This window comes from Nelumbo lutea, chromosome 8 (genome assembly GCF_056320005.1).
Source record: "Nelumbo lutea isolate HS-2025 chromosome 8, American lotus-T2T, whole genome shotgun sequence".
NCBI lineage: Eukaryota > Viridiplantae > Streptophyta > Magnoliopsida > Proteales > Nelumbonaceae > Nelumbo > Nelumbo lutea.
Window position 1 is genome coordinate 43156301 of NC_142691.1, and position 10388 is coordinate 43166688.

At 42.6% G+C, this 10388-nt stretch overlaps 1 non-coding gene across 1 annotated transcript; it reads right to left on the minus strand.

Annotated features, from left to right (window-relative positions):
* Positions 1-1078: 1078 nt before the first annotated feature.
* Positions 1079-1185, minus strand: LOC148843929 (small nucleolar RNA R71). The gene has a single exon (XR_016103956.1). It is a non-coding gene; the product is annotated as a small nucleolar RNA R71 (small nucleolar RNA).
* Between the last annotated feature and the right edge of the window lie 9203 nt (positions 1186-10388).

Consider the following 10388-nt stretch of genomic DNA (forward strand, 5'->3'; position numbering starts at 1 on the left):
TTGTTTTGCAAAATATATTTTATAGGAGATATAAAATTATATATATATAATAGTTTATAAAAGGTTTGCAAAAGGTTTTAATTCCCGGGATCCATACAAGTAGAGAGTGCAACACTATTCCTTGCAGTCGAGGGAGAGGTCCTCTCTTGTCGGGCAATGTATGATCATTACGGGCTGAGAGGTTAAGTGTAAGACCACAGTCCTTGGGTGTTACAAGGTGGCTTGGCCCAGGGACCACTTAGGATAAGTGTTGGGCCCATAGAGCCCATTTGATGGGTTTCAGGGGGTGCACTATCCATAATAGTGTATTTAGCCAGGCCTTGTAACAAAGGCTGGGCAGAACCCATGTGGCTAGTGTGTAGATCAATGCTTGGGTCCCATGCCATACAAGGAAGCCCAACTGGGCAGCAATTAGGAAGGTTAAGTGAGCACATAAGCTTAATGGGCCTAAAGCCCATTTTGAACTGGGCTATTTAATTAGTTAATTATGAGGCGAATTTTGAGATAGATTAGTAGATAGGATAGGGTCTTGACCCTATCCACTCAGAGAGTCCAGATCTGAATGTGATTCTTGTGAATATTGGCCTTTTTATTGCTTTGACCTTTACAGTTTATGACAAGCAGACCTGAACTGGAAGAGATCCTTTACGACCCGGAGATTGAACAGACTCTCCGTGTCCGTTTGAGAGCTGCTAAGCAAGTCAGACAAGAAGCACAAGAAATGGCTGAACAAAGAACTATGATGGATTATGCCAAGCCCACCCTCACCGGGACTGTCTCCAGCATTATCAAGCCAACTATTGCTGCCAATAACTTCGAAATTAAACCGGCCATAATCCAAATGATACAAAATACGGTTCAGTTTTGTGGTATGGCCCATGAGGATCCGAATGCCCATATTGCTAACTTCTTGGAAATCTGTGACACCTTCAAACACAATGGGGTAAGTGATGATGCCATCCGGCTGAGGTTATTCCCATTTTCTTTGAAGGATAAAGCCAAAGCTTGATCTATAGCCACATGGGACGAAATGGCCAGTTGTTTTCTCTCTAAATATTTTCCCCCTTCTAAAACTGCTAAAATGAGGAATGACATCACTACTTTTTTCCAGCAAGAGGGGGAATCTCTCTATGAGTCCTGGGAACGTTACAAGGAGCTACTAAGGAGGGTTCCTCACCATGGCCTTCCGATTTGGCTGCAGGTGCAAACATTTTATAATGGTCTGACCGATTCAAACAAGACCATCTTAGATGCAGCAACTGGGGGCTCCATAAACAATAAGACTCCCGAGGTTGCCCATGCACTCATCGAGGAGATGGCAGCCAATAACTACCAATGGCATTCAGAAAGGACACCAGTTAGAAAGCAGCATGGCCTTCATAATGTGGATACATACACAGCTCCCTCTGCACAAATAGGAGCACTTAGCAAAAAATTTGATGAGATGCAGATGGCAGCTATGCATGTACAGTATGATAAGTGTGGGGGAGGCCATGATAGCACTGAATTCCAAGTTGGCAGTCAGACTTTTCAGTCCACAGAACAAGTAGACTTTGTTGGCAACTTTACAAGACAGCCAGGAAATCAGTATCATCATGCCCATAACCCCCGATGGAGAGGCCACCTGAATCAGCATGCACCTAAGCCTTTCCACCAAAACTTCTATCAGCCGGAACCGAAATCTAACTTGGAGGAGCTGATGACCAAGTTCATAGCTAGTGCGGAAAATAGATTTCAGAAAAATGAAACATCGATAAGGAACTTGGAAACTCAGGTTGGGCAGCTGGCACAGATGATTTCAGAAAGGGCTCCGGATACCTTACCTAGTAACACCATGGTAAACCCAAGGGAACAAGAGGCTGTTGGGAGAATTCCCAATTCAGATACTTAGTCATAAACTGTCTTACTTGCTTTTTGTTTTTATTTTTCATAGCATTTAAGTTTAGTTAGTTTTTCTTAGAATTTAATTGAATAAAGATACTGATCTCCTCTTCTAGTTTGCAAGTGATTTCTAGCAGAAGAAGTTTTCCACCGACAACATATTGCAGAATTTAAGAATGATCTTCAGGGAAGTTTTTATTCTTGTGAATGACCCAATTTGATATATGCATGAGAAAAGGGGAGCTGAATATGCCTTTCAGCATGACTAGCCCTAACTTCCTTCATGTGTATGGAAGCCCTTGATTTCATTGTTAATGGTCAAGAGAGCTAGTGCACATCTGAAGTGCTAATTCTTGAGGTTCAATAATTGCAAAGAAGGACAAAAGCCCAAATTGACTCCGCTATTTTGAGTTGAATAGTAAAACTAGCAGCTCAGAACATGAGTCCTACCTCAAGTAAGTGACCAGTGTGAGATGGAGCATAAGATGCACTCACACCAAAAAAAAAAAAACAGAAGAAAAGAAAAGAGAGAGAAAAGTGTGTGAGATGGAGCATAAAATGCACTCACACCAAAAAAAAAAAAAAAAAAAAAAAAAAGAAAAAAAGAAGAAGAAAAGGGTGAGATGGAGCATAAGATGCACTCACCCTTAGAAATAAGTAATTGTGGTGACAACCGAGGTTCAAAGGGGCACTCTAAAGTTGAACTCTCATTGAGATTTAGTTACAGATGTGAAACTTAGTGAAATTTGATTATTAACCTTGACAATTAAGGAGCTGATTTATATATGAATTAGGAGTGAAGGCTAGACTATGATGAAATTCATATTCTCCTTTCCTTGGATCTGATACATATCTTAATTGGTAATTTACAAGAATAAGAGTTGAGCACTTACAAAAGTTCCCCGACTACTCAATGCATTTCTATCTTAAAAAGTTCACCAGGTAAATGGGCAGAATAGAAGGGGGGAATGTTAAGTTTATGGCTGATGTCTTTGCTTGAGGACAAGCAAAAGCTTAAGTGTGGGGGTATTTGATGAACTTACAATTTATCTATAATTTTTGAGGGCTTTAGCATGGATTTTTATGCCGGTTTTATTAATATTTGCCTTAATTTAGCTTAATGCTAAGAATAAGTTCAGGGATAATCAATCCAAGAAAATGAAGGAAAAAGGCAAGAAAAGAAGGTTCAAAAAGACCAATTTCAGTCCAGCCCGGTCGTGGAAGCAAGAGAGAGCACTTCGGCCCAAAAAGAGCAAGTGAATTCCTTGAGAAAACCCAAGAAAATAAAGCCTAGCTATGAGGAGAACTCGACCCAGCAAGGAAGGCCCATTTTTAGCCCAAATAACAGACTAGAGTGTAGCCCACATTTGCTCAAAAGCAAGCTAAGTTGTGGCCCAAATAGCAGCCCAAAGGGAGCTAGGGGTGGCAACTCCTAGATGTTTCTTGAAGAGAAGGAGGGAGCACTCTAGAAGGTTCATGAGGGGTGTAATACACCCCATTCTAGAGGCTTCAAGAAGGGGCAAGAGCCCCCTTGAAAAACTATATAAGGAGGCCTCTAGGAGGGGAGAAAGTGTTCAATTGCTTGAGAGGAAGGCTCTCCCACTCTTAGAGGTTCGGCCACCTTGAGAGAAGAGAAGAGAAGAAGGCTAGGCGCAAGGAAGAAGAAGAAGAAGGGCTGAAGGAAGTTCAAGACAAGCAAGCTAGAAGAAGAAGGTGAGTTCAAATTGAGGGTTTGTGATTCAAAGATCTTTTGTAATAAATCATTTGTAGTTTCATTCTCTTTTGATTTGAATTCAGTTTCTTAGTTATAATTTCTTTCTTCTTTCTCCTTGTTTCCATTCTTCCTTGATGTATTTCAGCTTGTAAAAATTTCAGTTCAGCAATCTAATTCTTTTTGATTCATTCAAATGATCATGGATTGTACTTGAAGTTTCTTGAATAAGGGTGTTATTGCAGATCAATTCGGCCAACTAATCTTCAAAACTCAGATCTGAATTCTCAGATCTGAGATTGCAAGATCTAAATTGCTTGAAAGAGAATTCAGATCTGCAATTTTCAGATTGGGCGAATTAATCTACAGCTTGGAATTCCTAGAGTGCTTGAGAGAGACTCTAGGAATTCAGATCTACTATTCAAGAACTGAATTGAGTGCAAGGTTAGAGATAACTTGCACAATTGAGTTGGTGATCAATTCAGATTTGAATTGATGCCTTAGAAGTGTTTGAAGAAATGCATGCATGGGGATTAGATTCTTGCTAAAGATAGAAGAACCGTCACTCATGCATAGGATGAACATGCGCTTGAGAGAGGCTGTTCATGACCTTGGGGTTTCACCAAACCAAGGCTCAATCATGATTCATTCAAATGATCCAAATTGATAGATTGCTGAATTCTGAGATTGACATTTACTGCTTACTCTTCTAACCTCAATTGAAGGCAATTGGACCAATGATTTAGATAGATTTTAATTTAGGATTTCTTAGCTTTCATTAGAGTTTTGATTTATTTGTTGATCAGATAAGAAATGTTCAATTTAGTATTGGTAATTGTTTCCTAAATCCTCGTGGGAACGATACTTCACTCTCTACTTTTCTACTTGAACGGCTAGTGCACTTGCTAGTGTCACAATGAGCCACACATCAACTCTCTGAGTGGATAGGATTTAGACCCTATCCTATCTGCTAATCCATCTCAGAATTCGCCCCTTTAATTAACTAAATAAATAGCCCAGTTCGAAATGGGCTTTAGGCCCATTAAGCTTATGTGCTCACTCAACCTTCCTAACTGCTACCCAGTTGGGCTTCCTTGTATGGCGTGGGACCCAAGCATTGATCTACACATCAGCCACATGGGTTCGGCCCAGCCTTTGTTACAAGGCCTGGTCGAATACACTGTTAAAGACAGTGCACCCCCTGAAACCCATCAAATGGGCTCTATGGGCCCAACACTTACCCTAAGTGGTCCCTGGGCCAAGCCACCTTGTTACACCCAGGGACTGTGGGCAGATGCAAGATTAGCCCATCAGGTATTATCCTCAATGGTCTTACACTTAACATCTCATCCCTTAATGATCATACACTGCCCGACAAGAGAGGACCTCTCCCTCGGCTGCAAGGAACAGTGTTGCACTCTCCACTTATATGGATCCCGGGAATTAAAACCTTTTGCAAACATTTTAGAAACCATAATATATATACTTTTATATCTCATATAAAATATACTTTGCAAAACAAATCTCAACGGTTGTAATCGGCTGCCGGCAGTCTTGGTTTCAAACAGTGAGAGCGCATCCCCGATCATTACCTTTGTCCGACAAAGGGGCTGATCCTGTCATTATGATCACCCACTCAGATGAATTCTCGGATTGTCCCAACATACCTAGGTTTTGACCTCCGCTAAGGATCTCACTGATTGGTACATCAAAGACACCCCGATCCGATACCTAGTGTAGTATCATAATCGAGTCTAGGGGTTGGGTGTAACTTTCCAGTTTTTCCCATCAATCTCCAAGGTCCAGGGCAATACTGGAAATCTGGTCCAGTTCAAAGATTCAATTAATCCCACACTGTATGTGCCTGGGGTCTCACCCCGGTAGCTGAGACAAGCCACCTCAACCGACTTGATGGCACCATAGTGTCAGCCTTGTCAGGATAGGTTTCCCCAGACCGACCAACTGGCTGTGAACTTTCTAAACTAACACGAGTCTCAATAAGTGTCCAGTTTAAGGGTCTTACACAGAAACATACCAAGGGAAAATGAATCAAATATGCACTTTTATTCATTTACAATATACTCATAAAGTACATCAATTTTGATTGAAGCTAAGGGCATACAAAATTGTCTAACAGCTCCCACTTGCACTTAGGTCCAATCAGGTACTAGTCGGAGTCCCATGCTTTCCACATATTTCTCAAACACTTTCTGTGATAGTGGCTTTGTCAATGGGTCTGCTACATTTTCCACTGACGCTAACTTCTGAATCAGGATGTCCCCTCTAGCAACAATCTCCCGCAGTACGTGGTACTTCCTCTCGATGTGCTTCGACTTCGAGTGGGCTCGTGGCTCCTTAGCCTGAGCAATGGCTCCATTCTTGTCACACAACAATGTGATGGGTGATGTGTTGGACGGAACTACTCCCGACTCATGAATGAACTTCTTCATCCATACGGCTTCATTGGCAGCCTCACTTGCGGAAATGTACTCGGCCTCAGTCGTGGAGTCTGCAGTGGACCCCTGTTTGCTGCTTTTCCAGCAAACAACACACGATCCTATCGTGAAAACATATCTAGATGTAGACTTTCTATCATCTCGGTCTGACTAGAAATCAACATCTATATACCCTTGGATCTGTAGTGAGCTACCATCGAATACTAGACAAAACTCTTTTGTCCTTCGAAGGTATTTAAGTATGTTTTTCATAGCAGTCCAATGCTCCTACCATGGGTTGCCCTGAAATCTGCTTACTACACTCACTGCCTGAGCTATGTCAGGACGAGTGCACAGCATGGCATACATGATACTCCCCACGGCAGAGGCATAGGGAACGTCTTTTATGCCATCAATCTCCTCAGAAGTCTTGGGAGACATCTTCTTGGAGAGAGTGACTCCGTGCCTGAAAGGAACATTTCCTTTCTTGGAGTTTTCCATGTTGTATCTCTTGACTATTTTGTCAATATAAGCAGATTGGGATAATCCTATTATCCGCTTTGATCTATCTCTATAGAGTCGAAGACCCAGTATATAGGAGGCTTCTCCAAGATCATTCATGGAGAATTGCTGTGATAACCATACTCTCACCGTAGTTAACATACCTACATCATTCCCAATGAGTAGAATGTCATCTACATACAGAACAAAGAAGGTAACCTTATCTCCACTGTACTTCCTGTAGAAACAGGGTTCATCCGGATTCTGCTCGAAGTCAAACGATTTGACGGCAGAGTCAAAACGGATGTTCCAACTTAAGGAAGCTTGCTTAAGTCCATAAATGGATCTATTAAGTTTACATACCATGTTTTCTTGACCTGCAACAATGAAGCCTTGCGGCTGCTGCATATAGATATCTTCAGTAAGATCTCCATTCAGGAATGCAGTTTTGACATCCATTTGCCAAATCTCATAATCATGGTATGCTACTATAGCTAACAGGATCCTAATGGATTTAAGCATGGCCATAGGCGAAAAGGTTTCCTCATAATCGATGCCCTCTTTCTGAGTGTACCCTTTCGCCACCAGACGAGCCTTGAAGGTCTCAACCTTACCATCGGGGCCCTTCTTCCTCTTTTAAATCCATTTAGAACCGATTGCTTTTACCCCGGAGGGTGGATCTACTAGAGTCCAGACTCCATTGGTCTCCATTGAGTTCATCTCTGCTCTCATGGCCTCCACCCACTTCTGGGAATCTATGTCCAACATAGCTTCCGTGTAAGTCACGGGATCCTCCTCACTAGTCAAGGTTTCCACCAGGTAACTATCCTGGTCATAACGATAACGGACTGGTGGCCTGGATACCCGAGTGGATCTTCTAGGTTGGTCACTACCTAGAACTTGTGGGACATTTCCCACTGCTCCTGAGCTCTCCTCATCAAGAACAACATCCTGACGATGGGTGTCCAGGATAGAGTCGGTTTCCAAGAATTGTGCATTACGACTGTAGAACAATTTCTGCTCACTTGGGTCATAGAATAGGTAACCTACAGAGCCTTTTGGGTAGCCTACAAATAGGCAACGGCTGGTCTTGGATTCCAACTTGTCTGCACTCGTTCTTTTAACGTGTGCTGGACAACCCCAAATCTTCAAGTGTCTGACACTTGGTTTCTTCCCGGTCCAAAGTTCATATGGAGTATTCGGAGCCGATTTGGTTGGAACCCGATTCAGCACATAAATCACAGTCTCTAATGCATAACCCCAAAAGAATGTGGGTAACTCTGAGTGTATGAGAAGTGACTGGACCATATCCAATAAGGTCCTATTCCTCCTCTCTGAAACACCATTAAGTTGTGGTGTAGCAGGAGGAGCTAATTGTAATACTATCCCATTGTCCTTTAAGTAGTCCCTGAATTCGTCAGAGAGATACTCACCACCTCGATCTGATCGAAGGGCCTTAATTTCTCTCCCTAACTATTTCTCGACCTCTTGTCTGAACTCTTTGAACTTTTCAAACGATTCAGACTTGTGTCTCATTAGGTACACGTAACCGAATCGTGAAAAATCATCTGTGAAGGTGATGAAATACACGTGTTAATTTCGTGTCCTAACACTCAGGGGACCACATAGTATGTATTAGGTCAAGCGTGCCCATACATCTTCCAGGCTTACCGTTAAATGGCCATTTCGTCATCTTGCCTTGTAGGCATGGCTCACAAGTGGGAAGGTCTTCTACAGTTAGAAAATCCAAAGGACCATCCTTTACCAACCTTGTGATTCGGTCAACACCGATGTGGCCAAGTCGATAATGCCACAGACACGTGGGATTAACTGTATCACGAGCTCTCTTCTTAGGGATTTCAGCCGACGTAGTTTTCGGTTATGTTAGTTTCTAGAGAAGGATGTAGAACATAGAGAACATTCTCCAGTTCCCCGTATGCGATGAATCTGTTGTTTCTTTTAATAATAATCGTATTACTAAAGAAGACAGAATAACCATCTGCACACAGTTTTGAGACAAATTTCTCCTTAAATTTTGCCCATAAAGAGTCTTTCAGTACAATTGTTCCTTCTCTAAAAATTAATTCCACGGTTCCTATGGCCACGGCTGCAACAGTTGCAGTAGTCCCCAAGAAGAGTGTGACTTCTCCTTCACTCAGCCTTCTACTTACCTTGAACCCCTGCAGTGAGTTACAAGCATGAGTTGAAGCCCCAGAGTCAATACACCAGGATGCAGAAGCTACCAACAAATTGGTTTCTATAACACAAGTTTCGAAGTTACCTTTCTTGGATTCCAGGTAGGCAGGACAGTTCCTTTTCCAGTGGCTGGTCTTCTTGCAGAAGTGACAGGCATCCGATGCTTTGTCTTTCTTCTGCTTCTTGCTCTTAGCGGCTTTCTTCTGAGGCTTCTTTGCCTTATTCTTTCTCTTGCCTATCTTGCCAGCTTCAACAAGCATGGCTATAGGTTCATCCTTTCTAATTAGTTCTTTAGCTCTTTGCAACATTTTGCTGAGCTCTTGTAAGCTGACATTCAGCTTGTTCATGTTATAGTTCATGATGAACGGATTAAAGGAAGGACGCAAAGAGTTAAGGATAACATCTATCTGGGTTGCAAGGTCCAGCCCGGATCCAAGAGCCTCCAGTTCATTGATGTATCCCATTATCCGAAGACAATGGTCGTGAACTTGTTGACCCTTGGACATTTGTGCGGTCATGAACTGTTTCAAGACCTTTTGTCGAGTAGAACGGTTCTGCTCTTCATACATTGTCCTGAGACTGTCCAATATGTCTTTGGCAAGTTTGATCTGATCGAACTGCCTCTATATCGGGTTGTCTAAGGAGGCAATGATGTAACACCAGGCAAGGGAGTTTTTCTCCTCCCATTCTTGATAGTCTCTCCTTCGGGCCTTAGAAGCCCTATCACCCGGATGCTCCGGGGCAGGATTCTTTGCCACTTTGTCCAGCTTTTCAGAATCTAGGACAATCATAAGGTTCCTGTACCAGCCAGCATAGTTTGGACCCTTCAACTTGTTGTCATCAAGCAGTTTTGCAAAAGATCCGTTTGCCATTTTCTAATAAAAAAGCAAACATCAGTCCATAACCTAATTTGATTCATGTTCATTTCATAGATATGGATTTTAATCTACGATCCATTTCCATTTATTCATCTCTGAGATTTCCCTCCTCTCTCAGTGACGGAGATTACGGGTTGTCTCTGGAAATGTGGGAAATCACATAGGGTGCATGGAGCCAACTGTTTCAGCTGCATAACCCCACCACCTTTCTGTGAAGAATCACATCCACTCATCATATGAGTTTTCCCTTTGGCCTCTGTCAGACAAGGTTCAGAGCCATTTTCAGGTAAACCTTTCTGTCCAGTGAGGGCTTACCCATCATATTCGTGAACGCCAAGGTACCGTGAGAGAGTTCCCATTTTCTGGTGAAGCCCCTCCCACATCGGTCTATGACGCCCCTATCATCTTATGAAACACTCAGACAAGCCCAACAGCAAATGGATAGCCCATTTTCTGGTGCGTTTCCTCATTACTGAAGGACCCATCCTCATGCTAATAATGGAAGGCCTTTAGAGAGTTCATCATATGAATCTCCCTATCACATGCACTCATATTAGCTGGAGGGAACAAAATTACGCCCTAGTTTGATTTAGGTCAAACCAAAGTTGCTCCCACTGACTTTCACAAAGCCAGATTTTGGTGGGCCTCGAATCGGCTAGGGTTCCGCACGTAACCTCTTGATGAGGTGTGGGGCCCACCACTGAGGGAAGTCATCCAATGACCAAAAGGGACACCATGGCAATGATGTGCATTCAGCCATGGTGTGCGCAAGAGCCACTGTCGAAT